Below are 14,355 nucleotides of genomic sequence, written 5' to 3'. Positions count from 1 at the left end.
AGATTGTGGTATATGTTAGAAAGATTTCCCTAAAAGTGATTAAAATAAACAGTACCTTGGTAATGAAAAGGGTCAACCTCAGCTATTTCTAATGTTCAATTATGTGACCTAGGTTTTTATTAAAATCGGTCTAAATTTTGAGTTCAGTGTCTGTCTATTTAGCACAGGGCTTCCCAGACTAGTACAGGAGCTGGATGGTACATGCTAATACCACCCACCCTCCCAAAGTAGGAGCAAGATGCGGCGGGAGATGGGAAAGCACTCTGGCTTCTAGAACAAGCCATCAGTTGGAAATGAGTGGAGCCCGTCTGCCCGGGAGTTGTCCCCTGGGGAGGTGCATGGGGCAGGGGGAGGGTGGGGGAATAACGGCCTCATTCCTCCAGATCAGAGGAGCAAAAAAATAGAGGTTACAACATCATCTCGTTTACATTTTTCATTGTCCCTTTCAAGTTTTAATTATGAAATTATAATCCAAAGGCATTTTAGGATTAGGTAGCATCATCGTCAGTACAAGCACCAATAGTTAATACTCCTGAGGTATGGGAAGTATAAGTAACAAAATCCAGGTAGCATGAAAATAAACTTTTTCACAGTACACAAAAAACCGGATTGAGAAGCAGAAATCTTCTGCAGATTTTGTGTGCAAACACTGCTTAACTGTAGGGCACAAGGTAAATCAGTTCCTGTATTTGTTTTCTCTCTGAAATGATCATCTAAAGATACGTACAGGGCCCCGAAATCTTCCACCAGTTAAATTAATCACTAGTGTGTTGAGCAAAAGCACAAGTAAAAAACCATCCAGGACTTTAGGAACAAGCGTGTTCCATGAGGGGATGAGACAGTGCAGGAGTTTAGGGCTTCAAAGCCACGTTCTTTACTCCTGTCCCACCCTATCGCTTCCACACAAAGACTGCGCCCCAGCAGAACACAGGGAAGTCAGAGAGACGATGACAAGTGTTTGGTCACCTCGTAGGTTTTTCTTGTAGTAGAGCTGACATTAAAATGACTTTCTCTGTTGGCATTTGACCAACTCAAGCCCACATCATTTCGATTATTTCTTAAGTTTTTGCCCCTAATGCACTATACCTAAGTGTATGTATCCTTTCTAATTAAAGCAGCTATTTAAAATTGGTAATTTCTAGGGAAGGCAAATTCTGAATTTAAAATTTTTCTTGTTAAGAATGGAAGCTGTCATTCCCACGGTAGAATAACAGTCACTAATCAACTTAGAAAGCCAGACCAGTACTAAATACATTTTTAGAACATTGTCTTTATACTGTATTGTGATTATCCATATGAAAGCAATAACTGGGACTAAGCTATTAACAAATTATGAATTTCTTTTGAAGCACTGTTACAAATTTAGTTTACCACCGTCAATGTACAGGCTGAAGGACTTTGTGATACGGTTTCTAAAAAGGGACACAACACCATAGATGAATTTCTATTTTATTTATTTATTTTTTTGCGGTACGCGGGCCTCTCACTATTGTGGCCTCTCCCATTGCGGAGCACAGGCTCCAGACGCACAGGCTCAGCGGCCATGGCTCACGGGCCCAGCCGCTCCGCGGCATGTGGGATCTTCCCGGACCGGGGCACGAACCCGCGTCCCCTGCATCGGCAGGCGGACTCTCAACCACTGCGCCACCAGGGAAGCCCTGAATTTCTATTTTAAATGAGATGCTACCCAGATCACAAACGACATACATGCTAAGGGACTATAAAGGTCTGCAGAATTATGTGCCCTTCCTGGGACGTGGCCTGTTCGATAAGGATGAGGTCAGAAGGGGAACAAAGCGGGCAGAGCTTCCTGATTTTTGTTCCTTTAATCTAGAAAGCCATGTGTTTGCTCTTTGGAATTGCTGGAAAAGAAGAATTTTCCTTTCATAAACAAATATTGATCCTTTAGCAATTTCTGATTTATCTGTCATAAGGAGCTACCATAGCTCTTTTAATTAATTACCAGAGTCTCTTCATGTTCTCTAATCTGAGGTCTGAATGTTTACAGAATGCAGTCAGGGTAAGAGGAATCCTAGTGATGTTGCGAGGTTCGAGCTGGAGTCCACGTGGACTGGGTGTTCAGCTGCCCATCCCCCCGGGCGGGACCGGTCCTTGGGATGAGGCGCACAGGCAGCCCAGGGGGTTCGACTCTGAGTCGCTCACAGGAGGCACCAGCAGGGCACCTCCACCTCTCCCAGTAGGTTTTATGCAATTTAACAACGTCGGTTAATTACGAGAAGAGCTCAGGCGTGATGAACAGAAAAGATGCCCTGTATTAACTACCCTGGCCTGGCCTGAGCAGCGTCACAGAGAGAAGCAACCGATCTGCAGCCCTTCAGAAGTCGTCACAGAGGCATCTCCTCCTCACACACTTAGGAAAACCAGAGTCCCTCCCTCTCGTGGTTACACCCCGGCTTCCATCCTGGGCTCTGAGACAGAGCTGCCTACTTCTGTGCCCACACAGGCTTGTAAGTCTACTTTCCTGTTTTGTGTCATTTATATATAAACACACACACACACACAGAGAGAGAGAGAGAGAGAGAGAGAGAGAGAATTCCTTGAGATCCTAGGCTCCCTCGCTGATAGTAAGCATTCCTTTTTAGCCCCTTCCTGGGGCCCCTCCAATACTACTTAGTTTTTTCCAGGTAAGAAAACCGTATTTTCTTATATATATTTTGTACACACACATTGTATTTTACTTATGTGAACAAAATTGTATGTAAACAACAAATTTACTCTGTTCACTTTTGTAGACATGTGCTATCGTTAAACAGACCAGTCTGTTCTTTCACTGTCCTTGAACGTTTGACTCTGTGACGTCTTTTACGTAAGCCTGTTTTTCCTCTGTTCGCGCTATTTCTACAGTAGCGCTGGACCGACCTCTATACTGTACTGTATTCTCCGTCACACACAACAGTACAGACAGAGTGGTTCTAGCAGTTGTACTCCACTTTATATTGTACTGTTATTCCAGTTCCCTCTTTTTTGTTGTTTTCGTTTTGTTTTTATTTTTTTTTAATTGGAGTATAATTGCTTTATGATGTTGTGTTAGTTTCTGCTGTACAATGAAGTGAATCAGCTATATGTATACATATATCCCCTCCCTCTTGGATCTCCCTCCCCCCTCCCCATCCCACCCATCTAGGCCATCACAGAGCACTGAGCTGAGCTCCCTGTGCTATACAGCAGGTTCCCACTAGCTATCTATTTTAAACATGGTAGTGTATTTATGTCAAACTTAATCTCCCAGTTCATCCCACCTTCCCTTCCCACCTTGTGTCCACACACGTCCGTTCTCTACATCTGAGTTTCTATTCCTGCCCTGCAAACAGGTTCATCTGTACCATCTCTCTAGATTCCACACATATGTGTTAATATACAATATTTGTTTTTCTCTGACTTACTTCACTCTGTATGACAATCTCTTGGTCCATCCACGTCTCTACAAATGACCCAATTTCATTCCATTTTATGGCTGAGTAACATTCCATTGTATATATGTACCACATCTTCTTTATCCATTCATCTGTCGATGGACATTTAGGTTGTTTCCATCTCCTGGCTATTGTAAATAGTGCTGCAATGAACATTGGGGTACATGTGACTTTTTGAATTATGGTTTTCTCAGGGTGTATGTCCAGTAGTGGGATTGCTGGGTCATATGGTATTTCTATTTTTAGTTTTTTAAGGAACCTCCATACTGTTCTCCCCAGTGGCTGTATCAATTTACATTCCCACCAACAGTGCAAGAGGGTTCCCTTTCCCCCACACCCTCTCCAGCATTTGTTTTTTGTAGATTTTCTGATGATGCCCATTCTAACTGGTGTGAGGTGATACCTCATTGTAGTTTTGATTTGCATTTTTCTAATAATATAGTGATGTTGAGCAGCTTTTCATGTGTCTGTTGGCAGTCTGTAAGTCTTCTTTGGTGAAATGTCTATTTAGGTCTTCTGCCCATTTTTTGATTGGGTTGTTTTTTTTTGATACTGAGCTACATGAGCTGTTTGTATATTTTGGAGATTAATTCCTCGTCTGTTGCTTCGTTTTCAAATATTTTCTCCCATTCTGAGGGTTGTCTTTTTGTTTTGTTTATGGTTTCCTTTGCTGTGCAAAAGCTTTGAAGTTTCATTAGGTTCCATTTGCTTATTTTTGTTTTTATTTTCATTACTCTAGGAGGTGGGTCATAAAGATCTTGCTGTCATTTATGTTAAAGAGTGTTTTTCCTATGCTTTCCTCTAAGAGTTTTATAGTGTCCACTCTTACATTTAGGTCTTTAATCCACTTTGAGTTTATTTTTGTGTACGGTGTTAGAGAGTGTTTTAATTTCATTCTTTTACATGTAGCTGTCCAGTTTTCCCAGCACCACTTATTGAAGAGGCTGTCTTTTCTCCATTGTATGTTCTTGCCTCCTTTGTCATAGATTAGGTGATCATAGGTGCGTGGGTTTACCTCTGGGCTTTCTATCCTGTACCATTGATCTATATTTCTGTCTTTGTGACAGTACCATACTGTCTTGATTACTGTAGCTTTTTAGTATAGTCTGGAGTTGGGGAGCCTGATTCCTCCAGTCCAGTTCCCTCCATGGACCATTATTCCAGTTCATTCTGTGGACCATTTTTCCAGTTCCTTCCATGGACTATTATTCCAGTTCATTCTGTGGACTATTATTCCAGTTCTTTCTGAGGACTATTATTCCAGTTCATTCTCATGGCTGCGTGCGTGCAGGGCTTTTTGCTGTGAGCCTGTGCTGCATTGGTCAGATCTTGGGCTGATGTCTTCTGGTCTGTCTGACATGTTTAGATGTCAGGGAAAGAGAAGAGTTCACTGCCCTGACCTGGTCTTCTTTGAGCTTTGCAATGTATTCCAATGTGTTAGATGTTTCATGCAGCTGTCAGTATTAACATTGTTCCACAGATTAGGGTCTTAAAAATATCCAGCCAAGTTTAAAAAGTATTAGCTACAGAAAATTATAATTTCATTTGGACCTGGAAACAGGAATTGGAACCAAAGCTTTTTATTTGACTGTCAGTCACTCCACACTTTCCCAGGCTCAGTCTGGGTGGAGTGATAGGTTTGGGGACTGTGATAAAAAGACATTCGAGTCTGGGATAGACTGTCGATACTTGAAAGTTATCTTGTGCTCTTGGGATGTTAAAGCACATTTCTATTTGAAGAATCAGAGTCTTAAAAGAGGAAGGGCACTTTAGAAATGATCTCTACTTCTTTATATCTAAGTTGAAGTCACATATACCAAGAAAAGCTAAGAGACTTGCCCAAGGTCACATGGCCAGTGACGACCTGGGCCTATGTCATCTCCCAATACAGTATTTTTTCATCACATCAAAATGCCCCGAGTTCTCCTTTTGAAGTTTTATTTGTGAAGTTTAATGTATTGGTGTTTTGATTTTTAAACTGTGTATTTTATTGATTGAATAAATGTAAAGGAAGAACACACTTGTATTTGTCTTCCCTACTCTCACACTGCTTCACTTCTGCTCCCCAGATGTGGAGGTTTCCCATACGTCTGAGAGTTCTGCCACACCAGCCAAGTGTCCTACAATTTAACTCAATCCTGACATCATCCACCTGCAAATAGACTTGGACACCACAAGTCAAGGGCTCAGTCCCACAAGATTGCTACCCTCCTGCCACACACACACCCCCACACCCCAGATGCCAATGGTAAGTCCAGGTTGTCACCTGTGCTCTGACGGACTGGTTAATAAATCGGGGGTTCCCATGACCCCCTACTCAGATTAGATTAATTTGTTAGAGAAGCTCACAGAACTCAGGAAAATATTTTACTTACTAGGTTACTGGCTTGTTTTTAAAAGGTAAAACTCAGGAACAGCCAGATGGAAGAGATGCGTAGGGCAAGGTCTGGACCTTTCAAGGCCCCAAGCTTCTGTCCCCTTGGAGTCTGAGGTGTGACACCCTCCTGACATGTGGAGATGTTCTTGTCCACCAACATGGAAGCTCTCCAAATCCTATCCTTTTGGGTTTTTAATGAAGGAATGATTGATTAAATCCTTGGCCCTTGGTGTTTGAACTCTCTGGAGATCTGGGGGATAGGCCTGTAGGTCCAACCCTCCAATCACGCACGTGGTTGGTTCCCCTGGCAACCAGCCCCTTCCTTAGGGGCTTTCCAAAGGTCACCTCAGTAACAGAAACTCAGGTGTGGTTGAAAGGGGCTGGTTATTTATTAATAACAGAAGACACTCATTTCGCCTTTATGCTCTTGGAGCTGTTTCAGGAACTGAGAAAAAACTAAATATTATAACAAAAGATGCCCCTGTGGCTCTCATATAGGAAATGATAAGGGTTTTAGGAGCTCTGTGCCAGGAACAGTAGAGGAAGACCAAATATATATTTCTTAATATAAATTGCAATATCACACTGACTGGCTACTTACGGATAACATGCCCTAATGAACAAGAAAAATATGGAGAAACCCCCACTGACTAAAATTATTAAACAAGAAAATGGGGGGTAAAGCACAAAATGGATATTGCTAAGAATTTCAGAAAGAGAGCTTTGCAAACTTCAGCTACATATTTTCCCCTTGGATATATCTGCACGTGGTTTTAACTTTTATATATTGTAAGCACATTTTCATGACTAGAATTATTTTGGTTTTTTATGTTCAAATTAAATACTTCCTATTCATTTACCCAATTAAGATGATACGGGTGCCTGCTGTACGCCAGGCTGTGTTCACAGTGCTGGGTGTATAGGTCAGTGAACCAAAAACACCTGGTTCCATGGTGTCTACAAACCAGTTAAAGTAGACAGGCAATAAACAACTAGAGCTGGTTGTTGAAATGACACAGCTTCTTGTTTTCATTTCTTGCACGGAAGTGCAGGAATACAGTAGTATTAGTCAACATCCCATCAGGAAAACAGAAACCCCACTAGTTATGTTAACAGAGGGAATTTAATATAAGGAGCTGGTTAAACAGGCATTAGAGGACTGAAAGTCATAGAGGGAACAAGTAACGTAGGAATTGTCATCCTGTGCTGGGGGATCCAAGAGAAGAGAATGGGCTTTTCAGAACCTAGAAGCTTAGAGGAGGGGCCCCTGGAGCTGGGAACCAGCCCTCAGAAACTCAGAGAGGACCCATGGAGTTAGGACCCAGACTCTGGGAAGGAGGTGCTGGCTAGCTAGTGCTGTTACCTTGAGAGCTCAGACGGGGGGCCCTGAGGGGCTGGGAACAGATCTCTTGGCAGGAGTGCTGCCTGGCTTGGAGGTATCTCTCAGGGGTGGGCAAAGGGCTGGTGCTGGGAGAGTGGAAAAGAGCTGGGAACTGATTGCTCCCGGAAGCAAATGGTGCTGTGGGGTGCAGGACTGTTGCCAGGTTACACTGGCAGGAACAGGAAGCAACCAGAAAGGGGCTGGTCCCTCCTCCTTCCTCTCACCTACCGGACTCGCTTTGGTGTGGTGTGCTCTGTGTGCAGAGCCACTTGGCAAGGAAGAAATATTGTCTGCAGAGCCCCATGCCCACAACACAAGTTGTGGAGAAAGGGGGTGCAGGGACCACACTTCACAACAGGCAGGATCCCAAAGACGTTAGGGGGCAGTTACTGTCATGGGCTGAAACTACTTGCTACGATACCCAAGCAGGACTTGCAGGAGAAAGGGCAAAAATCTGTTAAAAATTACCATTTTAACCATTTTTAAGTGCACAGAGCAGTGGCATTAAGTACGTTCACACTGTTGGGCAAACAACTTCAAGAATTATTTTCCTCTTCCTAAGCTGAAACTTCCTAAACAGTAACTCCCCTGCTCCTCCCTCAAATTCCCCAGCACCCCCCAACCTTGACCACCACTCCACTCTCTGTTTCTATGAATCTGACTACTCTAGAAAGCTCACAGAAGCGGACCATCCAATATTTGTCCTTTTGTGTCTTATATCACTTGACATAATGTCTTCAAGGTTCATCCATCTTGTAGTGCGCGTCAGACTTTCATTCCTTTTAAGGCTGGATAATATGAAATCTGGTTTTGTGACCCTTTAGGCCAACATCCATGTTGAAGGACTTGAACACTGGGGAGATGACTGATTTACAGAGATTGTTTCCGGTGTGCTGTGGATAACCCCTTTCCCTGCTAACACACACACACACACACACACACACACACACGGCTCTTGGGGGAAGAGAGGGAAATGTTTGTTCCATCCTTGAGTCAAGTGGCAGCGCCCCTAGGAAACGTGACAAGGGATGGTGAAGCACGCTGGGGTAGCAGCTGGGAGCAATATTCACCCCAGGCCTGAAGGGGAAAGGGAAAAAGACTAGTTACTTGGCAAGAACTTTGATCTCTGGAAAGAGCAGCCCAGCAGAAGTTGTGGCCATCAGGAGAGAAACAAAGCCACTGTTAAACCCAGGCCTTTGTGGGAGGGAGTTGGCATAATAAATAAGTTCACCTCTGTCTCCTCCCAAATCCTGCTTCTGCCCTTCATTGGCCCAAACCAGATGGAAGCCTGAGGGCAAAGCAGAGCCTCCTGGAGATGGTGCTAGGAGAGGGTGTTGCTAACAGAAGCGTGGTAGGCAAAGCAAGAAAATACAAATCCAGATTGAATGTTTACCCCATCTAATTCCCCTCTAGCTGCTCCCCTTCCATGATGAAAAGGGGCCCCAGACAATCAACCTTTGTATCCCATCGTGGGCTCAGGGTTTACTACCTCTGCTGGTCGACTGAGCACTCGGTCACGGGGGCAGAAAGATCAGCCTGGAAAAAGGATCATATTATTGAGCGCATATATAGCCTCCATCCTTGTCAACATGGCAGCCCAAGGAGTTCATGCACCCAAAGAGTCAAAGCTCTCGAGTAGTGGAGAAGGAGGTTGTGCTGGCCATCTTATATCCTCTTTTTTTTTTTTTTAAGATGTTGGAGGTAGGAGTTTATTTATTTATTTTTGCTGTGTTGGGTCTTCGTTTCTGTGCGAGGGCTTTCTCTAGTTGTGGCGAGCGGGGGCCACTCTTCATCGCGGTGCGCGGGCCTCTCACTATCGCGGCCTCTCTTGTTGCGGAGCACAGGCTCCAGACACGCAGGCTCAGTAGCTGTGGCTCACGGGCCCAGCTGCTCCGCGGCATGTGGGATCCTCCCAGACCAGGGCTCGAACCCGTGTCCCCTGCATTAGCAGGCGGATTCTCAACCACTGCGCCACCAGGGAAGCCCAGCCATCTTATATTCTTGAGTTAAAGATTCTCACACGGTAGAGCCATTCTGAGAGGTCCATCCATTCGATTCTTCCCCAAACTGTGTTTCTCTGTTACTAACAGGCCAATCCGGCAGCCACTACATGGCGTGAAGTGCGTCATCTTGCCAGACCTTAGCTGATCTGTGGCCAAGCAACGTATGGCATCTCAATTCTGGCTGGGCCACCACTGAGTCCAGACTCTGAGGTACCTGATGGGCAAGCTCCTCGGAGCCCCTCACTTTGGGCAGGTTGGCACAGTGAATCCAGAACCTCTGGTAAGGGCGCCCATATGGGTAAATCTGGTACAATCTAAAATTATATTTCCCTCCTTTTGGCAGCCTCCCTCAGAATCCACACGTGTGGACATTTACCCCAGCTCTTTGTTTTCTACCTTCAACGTCTGTAATTCTCCTGGTGTGTAAGCCTTTGGGGTTTGACTTCGTCTCCCTGGGCCGTGCAGGAAAGTGACTGGGTACAGACCTGGGGACAGTGAGAGGTGGAGGGAATGTACGTGAGGAGGGGGCCAACCTATGTCCCTCTTACTAGAAACCCTCTCTGGTGGGGGAACTGTAGGGCCTACAAGGAAATAAGGAGGTGCTGGATCCATTATTTCTCAGTCCTGTTTTCAGGGCCCAGTCTATCCCCCCAAGAAATGTCCTAACTTTCTCATAAAATACTTGGTGACTCTGTGAATGCAAGTAATTCGGCAACCCACAAGCTCTAACTTGGAGATTAATTTTCAGCTGCTTTAGCTTCAAGAGATAAGAGAATCAGGCTTAAGAATGAAGTCATTTGAGTTTGTTTTACTCTTTCTTAAGCTCCCTGAATGTCTTATCTCCCTTCTGGAATTCCTTATCTTCTCTGTACTGTTCTCAGGGATGCAGAGTTGGTCCCCACAGCCTTGCCTCTTTAGGCACCTCATTCCTATGACCACAGGTGATTAACTGATTTAGCCTTTTGCTACTGTAAGCCATTAGATGCCCGATTCCCCTTCTGAAACATTAATGGTGGTTTTCAGAATCTTTGTATCTCTCTGAACGGACTGGACTGTAACAGCTACTGATATTTAAAAAAAATTAGTCGAGGGCTTCCCTGGTGGCACAGTGGTTAAGAATCCACCTGCCAATGCAGGGGACACAGGTTCGAGCCCTGGTCTGGGAAGATCCCACACGTCACACAGCAACTAAGCCCATGTGCCACAACTACTGAGCCTGCGCTCCAGAGCCCATGAGTTACAAATACTGAAGCCTGCGTGCCACAACTACTGAAGTCCAAGCCCACGTGTCTAGAGCCCGTGCTCCGCAACAAAGACAAGCCACCGCAATGAGAAGCCCGTGCACCGCGACGAAGAGTTGCCCCTGCTCGATGCAACTAGAGAGGGCCCTGCACAGCAACAAAGACCCAACACAGCCAAAAATAAATAAATTTTAAAAAATTAGTTGAAGTTTTTAATTGCAAGCAGCAGTAATTAATCCTAGGCATCTTAAGTAGAGAAGAAGAATTTCTGGAATACACTGGGGACTGCACGAAATCCAGAGAGTCTAGGCTGGAAAATGGGTACAAACCAAGACCATCTGAAAAAGACGTTGCCAAGTTCCCACTGGAGCCTCCAGGGGAGGGTCTGTCCTTGCCTCCTCCAGCCTCTGGAGGATCCAGGAGTTCCCTGGCTTGTAAGCATAGCTCCGACTTCTAGCCTCCAGAATTGTGAGAAAGTAGGTTTCTGTTGTTTAAGCCACCCAGTCTGTGGTACTTTGTTATGACAGCCCTACCAAACTAATACACCATCCCACCAGGTGAGGGAAGCGGGAAAACCTCCCTGCTTCAGTGGCCAGGGAGAAAGGCAAGGCCCTGCACCTCACCAGTGCTGCACACTAGAGGCTGTCCCTAATCACAAATACAGCTGGATGTGAGGCAGTCCAAAGACACAAGGCAATGGCCACCAAAATGCTAGTACTGATGTGTTTCTGTATACCACAGAGTAGACACAAGGGAGCACAAGGCAGTGAATCCTAGCTGGGGTCAGGAAATATGACCAAAGCTGAACCTTCAAAGAGAACTGTGTCTGGCAGGTGGGCTAGAGAAGAAAGGTAATTCCAGGCAGAGGGAAGAGATGAGCAAAAAGCACGAAGACCTCAAATGTCTAAACCGTTCAGAGAATCGCAAGTCACAAAGGTGACACCAGGTAAGGAGCTTGTGCCTGAGTGTGAATCAGCTAAGTTGATGGCCTTTTTGGGGACTGGCACTGTAGGGCACAGGGCATGGAGCTGGGGGGTGGGACATCACAAGGGACATTGCTGGGGGTGGGCTGGGGTCAGACTGTGGAGGGCTTTATGACCTGTTGAGATATTTGGACTTTCTCTTTAAGTCCGAAGAGGGGGAGCAAGACATGACTGTGACAGTGCTGTAGAGGATGAGCTTCAGGACACAGAGCTGTGAAGGCAGGGATATTGGTGGGTTGGGAAACCACTGTATTAATCTGCTCTCCTAAACCCAGTTCTTTTGTTTTTTTTTTTTTTTTTTTTGGCTGCGCCACACGACTTACAGGATCTTAGTTCCCCAACCAGGGATTGAACCCGTGCCCTGGCAGTGAAAGTGCCGAGTTCTAACCACTGAACTGCCAGGGAATTCCCTAAACCCAGTTGTCTATTCCAGTGTTGGTTTGTGACAGTGTTTTCATCAATCTGTAGTAAAATGATAACTTTTTTTTAAAAGGTAAATTTTTCATAAAGCTGAATTTTATTTAATTTTAAAGGACTTCTTCAGTTCAAAATTATGACCTCCCAACATCTGTGGGGATAAACGGTTTATTCATCAATGCAATCATGGTGTCAGTGAGTAACAGGTTTTTAAAAAAAATATAGGTGTGTGCTAGCCTTCAAGTGAAGAAGCAGCTGGTCTCTCTGGTTCTCCAAATGTCCCTTTGAGATTTTCCGGGTCCGTGAAATCCACAAGAGTGTGACCTCCTGGATTACTAGGGGAGGGCTTAAGCTCAGGCTGAGGCAGCGGGGAAGGAGACGGGGAGACGCATAAGGGGAATAAGACGGAGGTGGAATCTACAGGACAACATACTTGACAGTCCAGATTTTACTGTACTTTGCACATGGACTCTCTTCCTGAACGTCAAATATACAATCAGATTTTTTTCAGTAATATCCCATGAGTGCCTCTTTTGGGTCAATTGTATTATAAACGTATTTTATAAAATACACCAATATATAATTCACTCTCACATTTCTCCCCTTAATTCCATTCTTAGAATAACCATCACATGATTTATAGTTTTACGGTTGACTACATGGGCTTCCCGCAAAAGCTCCTTCTTGAACAATCATTTGACAAGAAGATTCTAAAATGACCATGAGATTCCTTGTCATGCAACTTGCCGAAAGCTTCTTCCCTCAGAGGAAAGGGGATGGGTATTGTGCTGCTTCTCTTCTGGCTTTGCCTTTCGTGATATCAGAACCATCTTCTTCCCAGCTCCTGTTCTGGGAGCCTATTGCCTCGACTTTAACACAGACTGAGAGCTGGTTTCATCAAATTGTCACGAGCGGCAAATGCCGGAGGGCGGGAAGCTGGGGGTTATATTCTCATTTGTTTTAAATCTCATATTTGACTTTGTTCTTCTCTGGCATTCTCTAACCTACACAATCAAGATGAACTGTGACAGAGTCACAATGAATATGGCCCAGCCAGTGCCCACGGAGAAGCAGCCCTGGATAATAGATCTCATGATCAATATTGTGCTTCCTCATTTCCTACTTTTTTGTATTCTCCACCCGGAACAACCGCCCGCCCCTCACACAGACACACATTCCTCGCCTAGATGTTACCACCTTCATTTCCTTTATTTAGATTTTGGCGATACTATTCTACTCTGACATGAAGCCAATTTAGACACACAGTCTTCGAACATTTTCAAGAAAACCAAGTATTCTTTCGGACTATTTGATCTTTCCCCTAAAAGAACCCCCCTCATTTTGTCCACATTCTTTCCACATATATTTACTCCAGGGTAACCTTTCAGTCCCTGTTGGGATGACAGAGAGGGTCCTATTCTCCCAGTGCTACATATGTTGTTATTTGAAAGCCCTGAGTTTGTTCTGCTCATAGGATTTCAATTGGAAATGCCAGCTGCCCTGCTCCTACCATTTCTACTATAATCTCTGGTGCATCATTAAGTGGTTCTGTGTAGCATAGGCAATACTAATTAGAACAGCACCCTGGTTTACATGCCTCGTTATTTAGAGGGAGTAATACTCAGAGTTAAAGGATCACTCCAAATTATATTTATTTTATTTTTATGGCTACGGCTGGTCTTAGCGGCAGCACGCAGGATCTTCATTGAGGCATGCGGGATCTTTTGTTGCAGCGTGTGGGCTTCTCTCTAGTTGTGGCGTGTGGGTTTTTCTCTCTCTAGTTGAGGCGCACAAGCTCAGTAGTTGTGGCGTGCGAGCTCAGTAGTTGTGGCGTGCAGGCTTAGTTGCCCTGCGGCATGTGGGATCTTAGTTCCCCGACCAGCGATGGAACCCATGTCCCCTGCATCAGAAGGTGGATTCTTTACCACTGGACCACCAGGGAAGTCCCCGCCCCAAATTATAAACGCTGACACTGCTTGCTACCTTTGCTGCTCTATCAATAAATCATATGCTTGCTCCCTATGGTGTCATTCAACCGTTAGTCGGTGTCACTCTCGTATTCACCTGTAGCTTCTGGAGAGTGAGCACCACCCATCTCTGTTCTCAGAGCTACCAAAAGCAACAGCCGCCTAGTAGTTTCTCAGTCGGTATTTCTTGGATTCAGTCTAATTACTCTAGAACCCTAATAGCACATGGCTAACCTCTCCTCTAACATGTATTGGGGCTGACTATTGGTGACTCATGGTCTCCTAACCTCATTTTTTTTCTTGCTCTGCACAATCTCTTGATTTAATTCACTCCCTTTCTGTGGTGGGCTGGGTTTTAAATTATAAATGCTAACTGCCTCCGGGTGAAAAAGAGTTTTTAATAAACACCTTATTACCTCTTCACTGGACCAGCCCAACAACTTTAATTTTTTAATTGTGCAGAGATTTTTTCCATGTAAATAGAAATGATCGTTAACTGGTTCCTTGCCTTTGCCTCTTGGGTCCATCCCCTGGACCAGGCTGGTGCTCAGG

This window comes from Grampus griseus (assembly GCF_964374135.1).
Source record: "Grampus griseus genome assembly, chromosome: 21".
In the NCBI taxonomy this organism is placed as follows: Eukaryota; Metazoa; Chordata; class Mammalia; order Artiodactyla; family Delphinidae; genus Grampus; species Grampus griseus.
This window is presented reverse-complemented; position numbering follows the sequence as displayed.